The sequence below is a fragment of the Alligator mississippiensis genome, chromosome 1 (assembly GCF_030867095.1).
Source record: "Alligator mississippiensis isolate rAllMis1 chromosome 1, rAllMis1, whole genome shotgun sequence".
NCBI classification, from domain to species: domain Eukaryota; kingdom Metazoa; phylum Chordata; order Crocodylia; family Alligatoridae; genus Alligator; species Alligator mississippiensis.
In genome coordinates this window covers 419,951,273-419,966,162 of record NC_081824.1, presented here as the reverse complement: position 1 = coordinate 419,966,162, position 14,890 = coordinate 419,951,273, and positions in this window count along the sequence as shown.

Genomic DNA, 14,890 nt, shown 5'->3' with positions numbered 1-14,890 from the left:
CTTTATCAGCGATTTGGACGATGGGGTGAAAAGCAACCTGTTCAAATTCGCTGATGATACCAAAATCTGGGGTGAGGTGGACACGCTAGTAGGGAGGGAAAGACTGCAGAAAGACCTGGATAGGTTGCAAGGGTGGGCTGACAAAAACAGGATGCGTTTCAATATGGACAAGTGCAGGGTGCTGCACTTGGGCAGTAGTAACTGGCAGCACACTTATAAGATGGGAAACTCCCTCGTTAAGAGCACGGAGGCAGAAAGGGATCTTGGAGTGATCATTGACTCCAAGATGAACATGGGCCGACAATGTGAGGTCATGGTCGGCAGGGCTAACCGGACCCTATTGTGCATCCACAGGTGCATCTCAAGTAGGGCCAAGGAGGTGATCCTCCCCCTCTACACGACACTGGTCAGGCCGCAGCTGGAGTACTGTGTCCAGTTCTGGGCACCCCACTTCAAGAGGGATGTGGACAACATTGAGAGGGTCCAGAGGAGGGCCACCCACATGATCCAAGGACAGCAGGGCAGACCCTACAATGAGAGGCTACGGGACCTGAACCTGTAGCCCCCTCTTCACAAGAGAAGACTGAGGGGGGACCTTGTGACCATCTATAAACTTACTAGGGGGGACCAGAAGGTTTTGGGGGAGACCTTGTTTCCCCCAGCGCCCCCCGGGATAACAAGAAATAACGGCCACAAGTTGTTGGAGAGTAGGTTTAGATTAGACATCTGTAGGAACTACTTCACAGTTAGGGCAGCTAGGATCTGGAACCAACTTCCAAGGGAAGTGTTGCTGGCTCCTACTCTGGGGGTCTTTAAGAAGTGGCTCGATGCCTACATGGCTGGAGTCACTTGAGCCCAGTTTCTCTCCTGCCCAGGCAGGGGGTTGGACTTGAAGATCTACAAGGTCCCTTTCGACCCTACTTCTATGATTCTATGAAGTATCTTTCACAATACTTACTTAGCAGCATGCAGATGAAATATGCAATCGAGAGCAGATAAGCTAAACGATTTGTGGCTGGAGAATTGGTACAAATAAAGAGAAGTGAGGAGCTTGCAGAAGAAGCCCACATGAACATAATGGTGGGCCATCATTACTTTTGTCTTGGGGCTTTAAGGGAAAGGTAAGTTTTCTCACAATATACCATGACAATTTCTAAAAAGGCTCCACGCAGTTGAGTGTTAGGAAATCTGAGCTACGTTTCTGCAAAGTCATGGCTCCAGATACATGTATCAGGATCAGCAGTGTGGATGGCTATGCAGCAGGAACATGTATACAGCAATGCTAAGCTGATGGTAAGAGGCACATTTGCCTGGCTTAAATTCATATAGGTGTGCATTGCACATTGCTGTGTTGGCATGTTCAGCAAAGTCTCTAGAAGACTGAAAATGTTACATAGAAAATAAAATAAGTAATTTCTATAGAAGAAATGGAAGTTATTTATGCCTCAGAGATGGTCAGAGACCTGTTAGTCATTCACTTTTTTGCCATTATGTTACATAAGAGGACAGATACAATTGTTTTTGAGAACACTGCATGACTCTGAGACCATCTTCCTCTATGTTCAGAATATAGTGTTTTCATCTTCAACAACAGTACTAGAACTGATATTCATAATATTCAGGACTATTCAGGAAACATATGATGAATTTAAATTAAAGGCATTTATCATATCACAATCACTTTCTGTGACTACTCAAATGGAATACTCATGTTAATGAGTTCCAGGCTCTGCTGCCAGGGTTATTACTTTAAAAAAAATGCCTGTCTCATTTAAAATGCATAAACAATGCTGGCAGCAGAAGCCAGAACCATGGCGACTCTCTCATAGGGGATCCCATAACCATTGTGCTATAGAAGTATGCTCCCTCTTGAATGCTCTCCCTCTCTGGCTCCATTACTTGCAACAAGAGGGTGCCCAGTGGTCCCAGCTGCAACAAAAAGGGTGGAAAGTACTCTAACCTGGATGTAGCTGGAGCTTAGTTGCTTCCAGCCACAATTTGAATCGCAATGGGGAGTAAACACCATGGTGTGCCTAGGGGTACTATCTGAATAGTTTCTGAATATGCAAAGAAGTCCTAGTGAAGGAGCTTGGGGGATTTTTCAGTCCAAAATGGAAGTACCTAATGAATCTGGGAGTCTAATGAGTTTTGTGGATTCAGGGTTAATTTAAATTGCTCTTTGGAAAGTGGTGCCTAAATTCTGTCTAAGGCCCATCTGAATGCTTAAGAACTGATTTGAATCTGACTGTGTCATGACTCACATTGTATGAGCTAGTTCCACAAGCTATCCAATTTACACAGTGCAAAAGGACAAATATTTACAACACATCTTGCACAAAACCTGTAGGTCATGAACAATGTATTCAGAATAACAGCAGCAGGGTAATGGACTTACCACCTGTACCTGTTTCGTGTATCTGTTCATCCTCCAGCTAAGTAGAAGCTAAGCTAGAGTCCTTGACTGAATAGCTACAAAAATTAGCACTGTTCAATTTCTACTTGCTGCAGGACAGAAGAGAAACGCAAAACAGGTAAATAAAGCTGCATAAGTTTTTTCCATAGGATCTAGGCAGACAAGGTTCTTTGGGTGAATCTGATATCTTAGACCAACTTAAATAGTTGGAAAACAATTTTTAAGAAAGCTTTCGGGTTCAAAAACCCTTTGTCAGACTAAGGAAGTTTCAGCAGTTGGTGTGTGCTCTTCCTGGATGGAATGAAAGTAAAGAAGGCAGAGGCTGGACTGGTATGAATACAAGATAGGCAGTCAGTGAAGATGTAGATTGAGGAGTCAATGGGTGAGAGACAGGCTGGGTGGGGGTGGGGGAGAGAAGGGGGATGAATAGTGGAGAAGTATCTGAGGAGTCAGAAATAGGATTTAGAAATTTGAAGAGGGGGATGCAAGAGGTACCACTGGTGCTGCAGAAGAGGTTGCAGCCCCTTTCTCTCTCCTCCCTTGGGCAGACTGTGCCATGGCAGCAGTGACCCTCATAGAGTCAACAAAGCAGGTAAGACTTCCAAACCCTTCTCCCAGAAACCCCTCTCCTCCAGTGAAAGGAACCTCTCTTCCCCTCCCATTCCCTCTCTCCAGCAGGGGTTGCCCCGGGTCCAGGAATGAGAGACCCAACTTCTCCTGCAGCCATCCCTCATGGGAGGAGCACCATGGCTGTTTCTGCCTTGTTCCAGCTGAGAGCTTTAATAAGCAACAGCTTGGAGTACTGGGCTTGGCTAGGACAGTGGCAGTAGTGGTGGTTCCTTTCTCCTGGACCATGGGGGACACGCAGGGAGAAGGAGTTCCTGGAAGCACAGGAAACACTTTGATACTGCTGCTACTGCCCCCAATTGACTTGGGCCAGTGGAAGCTCTAAGACCACTCCTTCTCTACCCCAGCAGAGGGCTATAGGGAATGGCTTCACAGGATGCTGGGCTTGGCAGCAGTGGCAGGATTGAACCCCTGCTCCCTTCCCTGCTCCCCACCCTCAGGCTGAGGCTGTATCAGGGTGTGTCTATAGCCTGAGGCTGCACCTTGGTTTAAAAGGGGAGAATGGTACTTTCAGCAGCCAGTCTGATTGCAGAGAATTGGGTCAGTCAAATTAGCCAGGGATCAGGGGCAGGGGCAACTCACATGCTTGGCCCTTCCAGGCCTGCTTAATCAGAGTCCATGACAGTTGTTAACGCAAGAGCCTGGAGAGGTACCATCAGTGATGCCTCTGGAAATGGGAAGATTACTGCCCAAACACCAGCACCTTTGATGAAGTCAATGTTACCAGCCTTTAATTTATGATGTTCAAGTATCACCTTCACTGGATCAGATCTTGTGTGCAGATGCCAGTCTCAACTCTGAAAACAAGTGCTCTACTCCCAGATTAGTTGCAGCCTGAGATTTCATGGTGGCTAAAGGAAATGCTACAAGGACACACTGAAGGTAAACCTCAAGAAAACAGAGGCTGACATTGAGCTGGGAGGAGCTGGCTGCTATCCAATGGCATCAGTGGGCAGATGAGAATAGGATGGGGTTCATTGTAGATAAATGGGGTTCAACATAGATAAATACACCTTGGGAGAAGGAATCTACAGCATACATACAGGCTGGGGAGTTCCCCTCTTGAAAGCACAGAGGTGGAAAGGGATCTTGGAGTCATTATTGACTCCAAGATGAACATGAGCCGCCAATGCCAGACTGCAGCCAGCAAGGCCAGCCATACCTTGTCATACATCCAAAGATGCATCTCAGGTCAGTCCAGAGAGGTGATACTCCCCCTCTATGCGACTTTGGTCAGGCCGAAGTTGGAGTACTGCATCCAGTACTGGGTGCCGCACTTCAAAAGGGATGCGGCCAGCCTGGACAGGGTTCAGAGGAGGGCCAGCTGCTTGGTGAGAGGGCAGCAGGACAGGCCCTACGAGGGGAGACTGAGGGACCTGAACTTATTCAGCTTTAGCAAGAGGAGGCTGAGGAGAGACCTAGTGGCTGCCTACAAGCTCATCAGGGGAGATCAACAGCAAATAGGTTGAGCCCTTTTCTCCCCAGCACCACCTGGGGTGACGAGGAACAATGGTAATAAGCTGTTGGAGAATAGGTTTAGGTTAGATATCAGAAGGCAATATTTTACAGTTAGGGTGGCCAAAATCTGCAACCAACTTCCCAGGGAAGTGGTCCTCCCCCTACCTTGGGCAAATTCAAGAGGAGGTTGGATGGTCACCTGTCTGAGGTCTTGTGAACCCAGCATTCATTCCTGCCTGTGGCAGGGGGTCAGGCTAGATGATCTGTTCAGGTCCCTCCTGACCCTAGCTACTATGACACTATGAACTATCACAACCTCAACCAAGTAGCACCCCACTTCTAGGTCAAGCATCTTGCCTTTGAAGAAGAGAAGAGAGAGTGGAGGAAGGAAAAGAGTGGAATCACAGCCTACAGCTTATGGAAAGACTACAATTTCTGTGGATGAATTGTGGCTCAAGGATTAGAGTCTTAAGTCATCTCAAGATTCATCAGTGGCCCATGGTAAAAATCATCCTTGAATTGAGAGAATTGCTGAGATTCCCTGCCCATCCCCTGGGTGTTCCGCACAATCTTGGGTGATGCACCCTATGCAGCCACTCCCCACAGCCCTTGGCAGGAGCAGGGCAGGAGCTGTCCTGAGGCTTCCCCAACCCATGGGTCAGCTAGGGACAGCAGCAGCAGAGGGTGGGTCCTCCCTTCCTCGCCTGCTTCCTTCTTGGTCCCCCGCAGGTGGCCCACTCCAGCCTGGGGCTCCATTTGTGCCTCCAATACCACAGGGGACCTAGGCATGGGGAAACGAAGTTGGTGTCATGTGACCTTCACTATGGAAGAGGGGTGCAACTATGCCACTGCACCTATCTCTACATCCAACCTTGAGTTTCCCCCTTTTACCCATTGGTCAACATTCCAACTAAGGAAGAATAGGAGGGGTTCTTTCCTTATTGATCGCCCACATAGGGACCAAGGCATTGACCTGGCTGCTGCTCTCTGAAATATGTAAAATAGACTGGAAAACAAAGAAGCATCCTGAATATGATCCTAGAAGACAGGGCTTCTTGTGAGCAGTGTGCTTCCTGGAAGGGCAGTCTGGAAACTGTGAGCAAAGAAATGGCTTCTGCAGTTTAACCTTTCTGTATTGAGGGAAATGGGACTTTGTGTTTTCAAGGCTTCAAACACATTCTTTGTAAAAACACAGAATAATTCCCAAGAAATTCCGGACTTGTGCACTCAGTTTCTCTTCCTTACAGAAACAGTTCTTCAAGACCCCAAATATTGGCTAAATGCTGAGGCCAAGGGACATATTAAAAGTGAATTATAACTGTCAGAGTATTTTCCATATAAACAGAAATTGATGTTTGATTTAAAATGATGTATGATGAATTATTATACTGATTCAATGTCTAAAGTGAATTATGAAACATGCTTCTCCCAAATATTTTTTTCAAAATTTCTCTAGAAATGAAAACCCTTTCTTTCCTAACTACTGGTTGCCAGACTTCATCTTTCTTGGTTTGTTTTGTTTCCTGGAAGTTCATTGACACAAGGCAGAGGGAATAATGGAACTGATATCAAATTTAAGTCTCTGGCATACAAACATTTGCTTTTCTAAGATTATGATTGACTATGTTTCTTGGAGGTAGGCTATTTATTTTGCTCTGTGTTTCTTTTCAAATGAAGTCTTTTTATCCCTATAGTTGCTCCATTGAACATATATCAGAGCAGTGCTGGTGCACTGATTAATAAGACCAGCAGTTATTAGAGACTTTAACTGGTCATAAACATTAATACTGCTAGCAATAATTAAGCTGAATAAAATTTGGGGCTATACTGAAATATAGATAAATTAATCTGTATAAACAATACATACCTCTGAGAAAGAAATCAGTCCTGTCGCATATTATATCTTGAATCCATGAAAAACTACTGCGACTATTTCTGATTTCAGTTTTAGTGACATATATCAATATTAACTAAAGTGACATGAGTATAATAAATCTAGTGTAAGAGACTGTGACAGAGGTTATAGAATCATAGAATATTCACACAGAACATGAGACATAAATGCTTCATGCAGAATGAAAGATTCTGGATGTAATTGATGAAATCTCCCATGCTGAAGCAATCTAGGTAATAAGAATTCCAAAGTTTCACTTCACTGGAGATGAAGCATAGACAAGTTGGACCTGTTAAAAAATAACCAGGAATACAAAACATAGAAACAATGAAATGATATCCCTGATCTAGAGAACGGATGGAGAAAGATTTTAAGCCAAAAAAGGAATTGTTGTAACTGATCTACCTGACATGTAGAAGTTGTTAGCTGATCTTTGCCTGGACAGTGACAGGGAAAAGTGTATCCTGTTGGTCTTATGAGACCTTTCAGTAGCCTTTGATATAGTTGACCATCGGGTGTTGATAATGTATTTATATGACCTGGGGGACATTCATAGGACCACTTTTCTAACAGGGAGGACCGAGAAGGTGATGATGGGCAAGTACATACTTGTTTTCCAGTTGTGACTTTTCCTGTAAGGTCCCCCATAGCTCCATCTTCTTGTTCAATAGGCATCTGAGGCCACTTGGTGAGATTGTATAGAACTCTGGAGTGAAGGACCATTGGCATTTTGATGATACCTGGCCCCATCTCTTTTTATCATCTGCCCAGGCACTGCAATCTCAATTTTTACCCAGTACCTGACTGAAGTTGGTGATTTGATGCAAGTGAACCAGTTGACACTGAATCCAGACAGGATAGGTGTTGATTGTTGGCAGACCTCATGACTTATTGGAGACAGGGACACCTATCCTCAGTGAGGTTAAGACTCCCCTTGTCACTCAGGTCCACAGCCTTGTGGTGCTTCCAGATCTTTTACTGCATCTTGATTCTTAGGTGGTGATGGTGATGAGTAGTGCTGTTTCCCAACTCCATCTGGTGAGAAAGCTGTCTGTTTTAGGGCCCCTCTACACATGCAGGTAAGATACAATTGCACCTAATGTGTGATCGACACAATTGTGCTTCCTACCATGCAACACATGCATGGCAGGAGGTTTGATTGCGGGATCATGAGTTAGATCCCATCGCACCTTATTGCCAGTGCAAGGGGAGCACATCTTGGGCTCCCCCTACGCCAACAAGAAACAAGCTCCTACAGCTGGGAGTCCCGTCAGCTGAAAGGCTCCCAGCCATGGGGGCATCCCATGCAGCCCCATGGCTCAAGAATACAGCTGCCATGAGCTGCCAGCCTCAGGGGTGCATGAAACCCAGAGCTGGAAGATCACAGCTGTCATGGTCTCCCAACCTCAGATGTGTGAAACCCCCAGGGCTGAGAGATGGCAGCTGTTGTGGTCTCTCAGCCTCAGGTGTGTGGGTAGCCCCCAATGCTGGGAGACTGTGCTGCTGGAACGAACCCAGAGTCAGCAGCTCTTGAAGCTGAGTTGTGAGACTTCCACCCTGGCTGGGCATAGTGCACCCCTGTGGCTCGGAGCCCCATTAGCTGACAGGGATCGCAGCCACAGGGGAAACCCTGCTACACATGCAAATTAAAACTCAATAGCAACCAGCTATAAAGTTAGTACACATTTTTGAGGTCTAACTTTATAGCTGGTTGGAGCTTTTATGGCATGGTAGGTACTTTGCATGTGTAGCTGGTATCAAGGTAATTGTACAATTAATCAGTTAATAGCATAATAACTGTAATGTGTAGAGGGGGCCTGGATCTGGCTAGGCTAGATGCAACTGGTGCAGAAGGGGTGGCCCACCTTCTGACAGGGGTGGGTCACCAAAAGCATATTATTTCAGTACTCCAGAGTCTGTCTGCCCTGTCATCTAATACCCTCCCAGGAGCAATTCAAGGCTCTGGTTTTAACCTGTAAGCAGCCTGAACCTTACATACCTAAAAGGCTATCTCATCCCTTATGTTCCATCATGACCTTAAAGTCAGCTGGGAGAAACCTTCTGCAAATATCATCTGTGCACCAAGCTCATTTGGTGAGAACACAAGGGAGATCATTCTTGGTATTTACACCTCATGTCTCAACTCCCTCCCCACTTGGGATAGGTCAGAGCCCAAGCCTGGATAATTTTCAGTAGTGATGTAAGAAATTTTCATTTGGACAGGCTTTAGGAGGAGGGGTTAAGTTTTTGGGGCATTGTTTGGAAAACTTATTGTTTTTTACATACTGATTTAATATTTTAACTTGCTTTTTATTGTAAACTACCCTAAGTCTTTCTGGGTGACACGTAAATCTAATAAATAAATACATAAAATATATAAGATGGATGATCAGTCATATGTCTAACCTATTCAGTGCTCGTGCTTTTGTTCTGCATAAATAGCACTTTGCTTTAGGAGAGCTGGCTGGATAAAACTGATATTGCCTCTATAAGAACAGAGCTTCAGGAAAGGAACTGAATTCAGACTTAGGGGTTTATAGCTTAAGACCCATCCTGTAGGATTTCACCTCAGAAAGGTGACAGTTCCATCCTGAAACAAAAAATAGGGCAGAGAACTGTTAACTCCTGAATAATGACAGAGAGATGAAGCCAGGTCCACAGGTCACAGGATTTGTACTAGGTGGCATATAGATATCAGTGGGAAAAACAAACATACAAAAAAACCAACTTTTGTGCTTGATTTCAGAGAAATGGATTCTAGTTCAACTGAAGTCAGTGAATAGACTCCCAGAGTTAATGAATGATTTTTAAAATCCCTGTGTTAGTATATAGGTGCTTGCACAATAAATATGGGTTTCACTATCTAAGGGTGTTTGTACACACCACGGGTGTTTACTTCAGTTTAATTCTCCCTAAATTGAAGCACGGGGTCTTTAAAAATACCACTTCAATTTAAGGCAAAGTAAACCCCCATGGCATGTACACAAGGGTTGAGCCTGACCCTTACCTGCCTCTTCAGTGGCAGGGAGGGGAGGGTGAGCTGCCAGCAGAACAAGTGGTCCCTGAGCTGGGGGAGGAAGGTGCTGGTGCTTCTCTACATGGCAGTGGCAGTGCCCCCCAGGTAGCACCCACCTGCAAGCACCTGGGCCAAGTAGTCCCCAAGGGCACTGCAGCTACAGAGGGCAGCACTAGGCTCCCACACAACTCAGGCAGGGAGAGAGAAAAAAAAAAAAGATCAGGCTTGCTCCCCCACCCCCCTTTTTTTCCCCTTCAATGGAGCCTGTCTGCACAGGATGCCACTGGGCTGTCTGCACAGGCTGGCTGCACAGCCCCTGAGATGCACAGGGCCTGGTGCTTCCCTCCATGGCCAAATAAACTACCTCAGAGATGTTTTATTTTGTTGCATCCTAAAGTAATTTAACGCTTATTATGCTGCTGACACATGCAAACAGCCATACCATTAAAGTGGTGCAAAGGGCATTAAGCTGCTTTAAAGGCCAATTTTGTGGTGTGTACAAATGGCCTAAATGCCTAATCCAGCAAGGTGCAGACTATCCTAACATTACACTCAAGAATATACTGACCAATGTCTAGCACCTGCCACTTCCACTCTCATAAAGGCTTTTATCTTGAGGTTCTAGGTCAAGTTTTGTCAGAAGAATTTCCAACACTCCTCAAGGGAAATGTTGACAGAGTAAGTACTAGACTAAGCATGGACTAAGGACTTCAGGATTTGGTGCAATGTGAATCCCTTTCCACAAATGGGAGTGTGGATGCCCAGTACTGTGAGGCTGAGGCTAGAAGCAAGTGTTGACAATAATCACTACCACATATTTTTAAAATTCTGGTGAACACCAGGGCACAGTCAAAGGTATGCATGGCCAAAAATGGCCCATCAGGCTATTATGATGAAGGTACCCCAATTTCTGTAGCCTGAGGAATGAAGAGAAATAGGATCAGCGTGTCTATACACCATTTGTTCCTCACTACAAATGACCAGGTAAACTTTTATAGGTTGGCCAACTAGGGTTAGGTTTGGTGTAACATGTGGCAGGTCAGTAGGGGGTGCTCCTGTGCTGAGCCACCCACCTCACTGTGCCCGACCACCTTCCAGGTTCTGAGTGCCTCCCTAGGGGTGCCTCACGTCTGGGCGACCCCCTTCCTGGAGCACATCCGCTAGCCTGGGGATAAAGCTGCCATGGCCCAGGGACAGGCTTGATTCTGGCACAGTGTCCCCTGGGAAACACAGGCCTAGTCACCCTTGAGGGTACTTGACTCACTTCAAGAACTTGGGGTGCTTCCCTCAGTCAGAAGCACAAGTAGTGGTCTCCCTTAGTCAGCCGAACCAAGGGTACCCCAAGGCATAATCTAGACTCACTCCCAATAAGTCTCCCACACTAGGTACAAAGGAGGACTTTATTGGTTACAAGAAGTAGGGTTGGAATAGGGTACAGAGTTGAGTAGTATCAGAGAAATCCCACAGAGCAAACAGGGTGTCTGGAGTAGCCTTTGATCATGCATCTGAGTTACTGCAAGCTATATATCTAGTTAGAGCTCAGGTAGCTTACTCACAAGTATCATCCAGAGGCAGGTGGAGATTCCTTCTGGAGGCAGGCAGTTCCTTGATCATGAGTTTCGAGAGAGAGAGCATGTTTCAGATGGTCCAGCTCTTCTCTCTCTCCGAGTTTTCCTCGTGGCTGCTGCCCCTTCCTCCTGGGCAGTCCTTAACTTATATAGCCCTTATGAACTCATTTACCTGGTCCAATGGAAGCCAGCACCTGTTGGCTGTCAGCCAACCAATTAGAAATGCATCACTGGTTGCTGGGCAGACTGGCAGTGTCTAACCCACCGGGGGGCCCAAGCCCCTCACCCCAAGTATGATGTGATGCCAGTCACGTAGGCAGAGGGAGCAGGTTTCCATGCCCCCCCGCTCCCCCCCCAGGAATGTATCCAGCTCAGGTTACCTAAAGAGATAGGGTAAGGTGTGTACCCTCTGCAGGGCCCATACCAACCAAATTGTCACAGAGCAGAATTTTTGGGGAGAAACAGAGGTGGCCTTCTGCCACATAAAGTACAAGGCTTACAACACAGGAACAGTAGCAGTACCCCTTAACTGCTCTGCCATGCACCCCTACTGAATACCAAATACTGATTCTTAGATCTAAATCAGATGCTCCATGAAGAAGACAATGTGTTGGTCCCTAAACATGGAATTCTGCCTGGTTTTCTGGGTAGGTTCAGTACTCCAAACTGGGCAACTTTAAAATTAAAAGTAATGCTTGCACATGACAATCTGTCCTCTGAGTCACACAAATGAGAGAGAACAATATGTTCCCTCAGACAACATGATTCCCTCCTTTTACACACATGATTTCTGTAATCTAACTTGAGTGTTTTGGTTAACCAAAAAAGCTGATGTCTGATCCTTCTGTTTGTTATAGGAGACCAATAATCTATGTGTTTTCCAAGTCCTCACAGCAGCTGAGGGAGGAAAAAATGCATTGTAAGATCCAGTTCTGCTAATTCCAGAATTATCTAATGACTGCTAGCTTCCTGTGAAACACTGAGACATATTGTCTTTTAATGCATTGTATATTCAACTCCTCTTAACCTTAGATGCAGTAATATGCTGCTACAAGGAAAGAGAAAAGTATTTTTGTGGCATTTTTTTATGATCATTTTAGATCAGGTTAAAAGGCAGAAATTCAAGCCCATGGCCATAGGTTGTGGCTGTAGCAGCAGAGATTTTGGTCTTCTTTCAGTCTTCTTTTACTATTTGAAAGACTTTACTTAGGTTTCAGTGGCAGAACTCATTGTGTTGAGTTCTGCAATTGCTCTCTGCACAGGGATGTGTTTCACCCAACAAGAAAATGAAGTAAAATGAAGTAAGTGCAGTACTGGAAGAAGCAAGTTGCCATTTTGTTTAACAACAGGTAACTCCTCCTACTTGTATTTCAGATTTGAAATAGTGTTTTCTTTTAGGGTTTTTTAAAATTTGTAGACCAAATGGATCTCATCCCTCCACCCCTTCTTTCTTCTCTTCTAAGACTCACTGCACTACCTCATGCACTCCACTAGTTGGTGATATCAGTGCCTGTAGCCTCACCAGAACTGCCCACCAGGCCATGTTGATCTCACTGCTCTGCACAATACTAGGACCACTTCTCACTTCAGACTGTAGTCATCATGTCTGCATTCTCTAAGTCTTACCACCCCAATCTCTGCAGAGCAAGTTCCTACCCTCTTACTAGGACCTGTCCAGCATTATCCAGCCAGGCCAAACCCAGCCTGAACTTCTTCACACTGATCTGACCACTCTTCCAGGATCTATACCTTTTTATAGTTCAAAGGAGAAGAGCCACAAGTAGCTTTAAAGTTGTAAGATTTAAAAAAACCTTTTACTTAGGCTGCAATGACAGTTTCCCTGTGCATCTTTACAATGGGATTAGAAGAGCACCATTACAGAAAACTACAAGCTGCATTTCTGATGGGCTTCTGCTACCAAGGATCATCAGATGACTACAGTATCTGACATAGTTATACAGGTCCTCTTCTGCTCAGAGCTCAGAGTTGTCTTGGTGATTAGAGAAAAGTAGGGTTAGATGATAAGGCAGTCATCTGGCCCAACCCCATGCACAAAACAGGATCATCAATGTCTATATTTGTCAGGATATCTTAGAAAATGGGTAGTTGAGAAACTTGATCACAAACTGGTGGGTGGATGAGAATAGGATGGAATTCAATGCAGACAAATGCAGGGCACTGAATCTATGGAAAAGGAGCCAGCAACACACCCATAGGCTGGGGAATACCCTTCTTGTCAACATGGAAGCAGAAAGGGATCTTGGAGTCATTGTTGACTCCAGGATGAACATGAGCCACCAAAGCGAGGAAGCGCACAGTAAGGCTAACCGCACCTTGTTGTGCATCTACAGATGCATCACAAGGAGGTCCAGGGAGGTGATCCTTCCCCTTTATGTGGCATTGGTCAGGCCACAGTTGGAGTACTGTGTTCAGTTCTGGGCACCGCACTTCAAGAGAGATGTGGCTAGCATTGATAGGGTTCAGAGGAAGGCCACTCGCATGGCCAAGGGGCAGCGGGTCAGACCCTATGAAGAGAGGCTAAAGGGCCTGAATCTATTCAGCCTCCCCAAGAGAAAGCTGAGAGGCGATCTGGTGGATATTTACAAACTCAGCAGGGAGGGCCAGTAGAAATTGGGTGAGACTCTGTTCCCCCAGGCACCACCAGAGGTTACTAGGAGTAAGGGCCACAAATTGTTAGAAAGAAGGTTCAGGCTGGACATCAGGAGGCATTACTTCACGGTTAGGGCTGCCAGGCTCTGGAATGGACTCCCAAGGGAGGTAGTGCTCTCTGTTACCTTGGGGGTCTTCAAGAGGAGGCTGGACAGATATTTGGCTGGAGTGTTATGACTCCAGCACTCGTTCCTGCCCGGGGCAGGGAGTCAGACCTGATGATCTGCTTAGGTTCCTTCCGACCCTAAGCACTATAGTACTATGATACTATGGTGACAAATGTTGTACAGCTAGAAGAATAGATGGTATTATTTGTGCCCAGTAGTAATCCCACGTATTTGAAGAAGAATCGTGCTAGGCTACTCTCTGAAATTGAATAAAACATATGGTGAATTTGTGCCTAAAATAGTGGCATACACTATCAAAACTAAACTAAGAATCTGGACCTGTGTTTGAATCAGATTTCACTGGGCAAACAATCAGGGGACAAACACATTACAATGAATTTTAAAAGCCACTATTTTGGAATAATTATCTCAGAATAACAATTTGCATCCCTGAATTCATGAGTTTCCAGGTCAGACCTCTTGTAGAAAAAGAAAGTTGAGATCCTGGAGTTATTTGGATCTCTTCCCCAACTGTTTTCTTTCTTTTTTATCTTCATGTGGTGTTTCCTGGTCTTTTTCTTTTCCATAACTAAATTCCAAAGTCTAGTTTTTAAAACTTCTCTGTTGAAAGAAGTGCATTGTATTCTCTATTTCTGTTTATGCTGCCTGCAGAGAGTCACTATCACATGCTTATCATATTAAGAGAAGTGACATTAACCAGAACTTCCTCAGTATTCACTGATATCTGCTTATACAAGACAGTAGATAATTAAAGTTCCTTTTAATGAGGGTCACACCAAGATGATTTGTGCTTATGAAACCTGCTCCTGGGAACACCTCAGTTTTCATGAAAAAAGGCGACTTACTTAAGACATAGAAGATAATATTATTTCAGCATAATACAGTTCTTCTTCCTCACAATTGCATTTTTAATTTTGGTTTCTTCAAAAAGGTTTTAACATTCATGGAAGGTACAAGACTATTTCTATCTCAGGATGCTCTGGGACAGCAAAGGCCTCGGTACCTGACCAACCTCGCTACCATGGTGAGTGAATCTGAGGCTGAATGGAGAAAGTACAGGATATGTCCCAAACTGCATGGGATGCCACAGACAGAAGGGAAAGAGAAGAAGGGGCA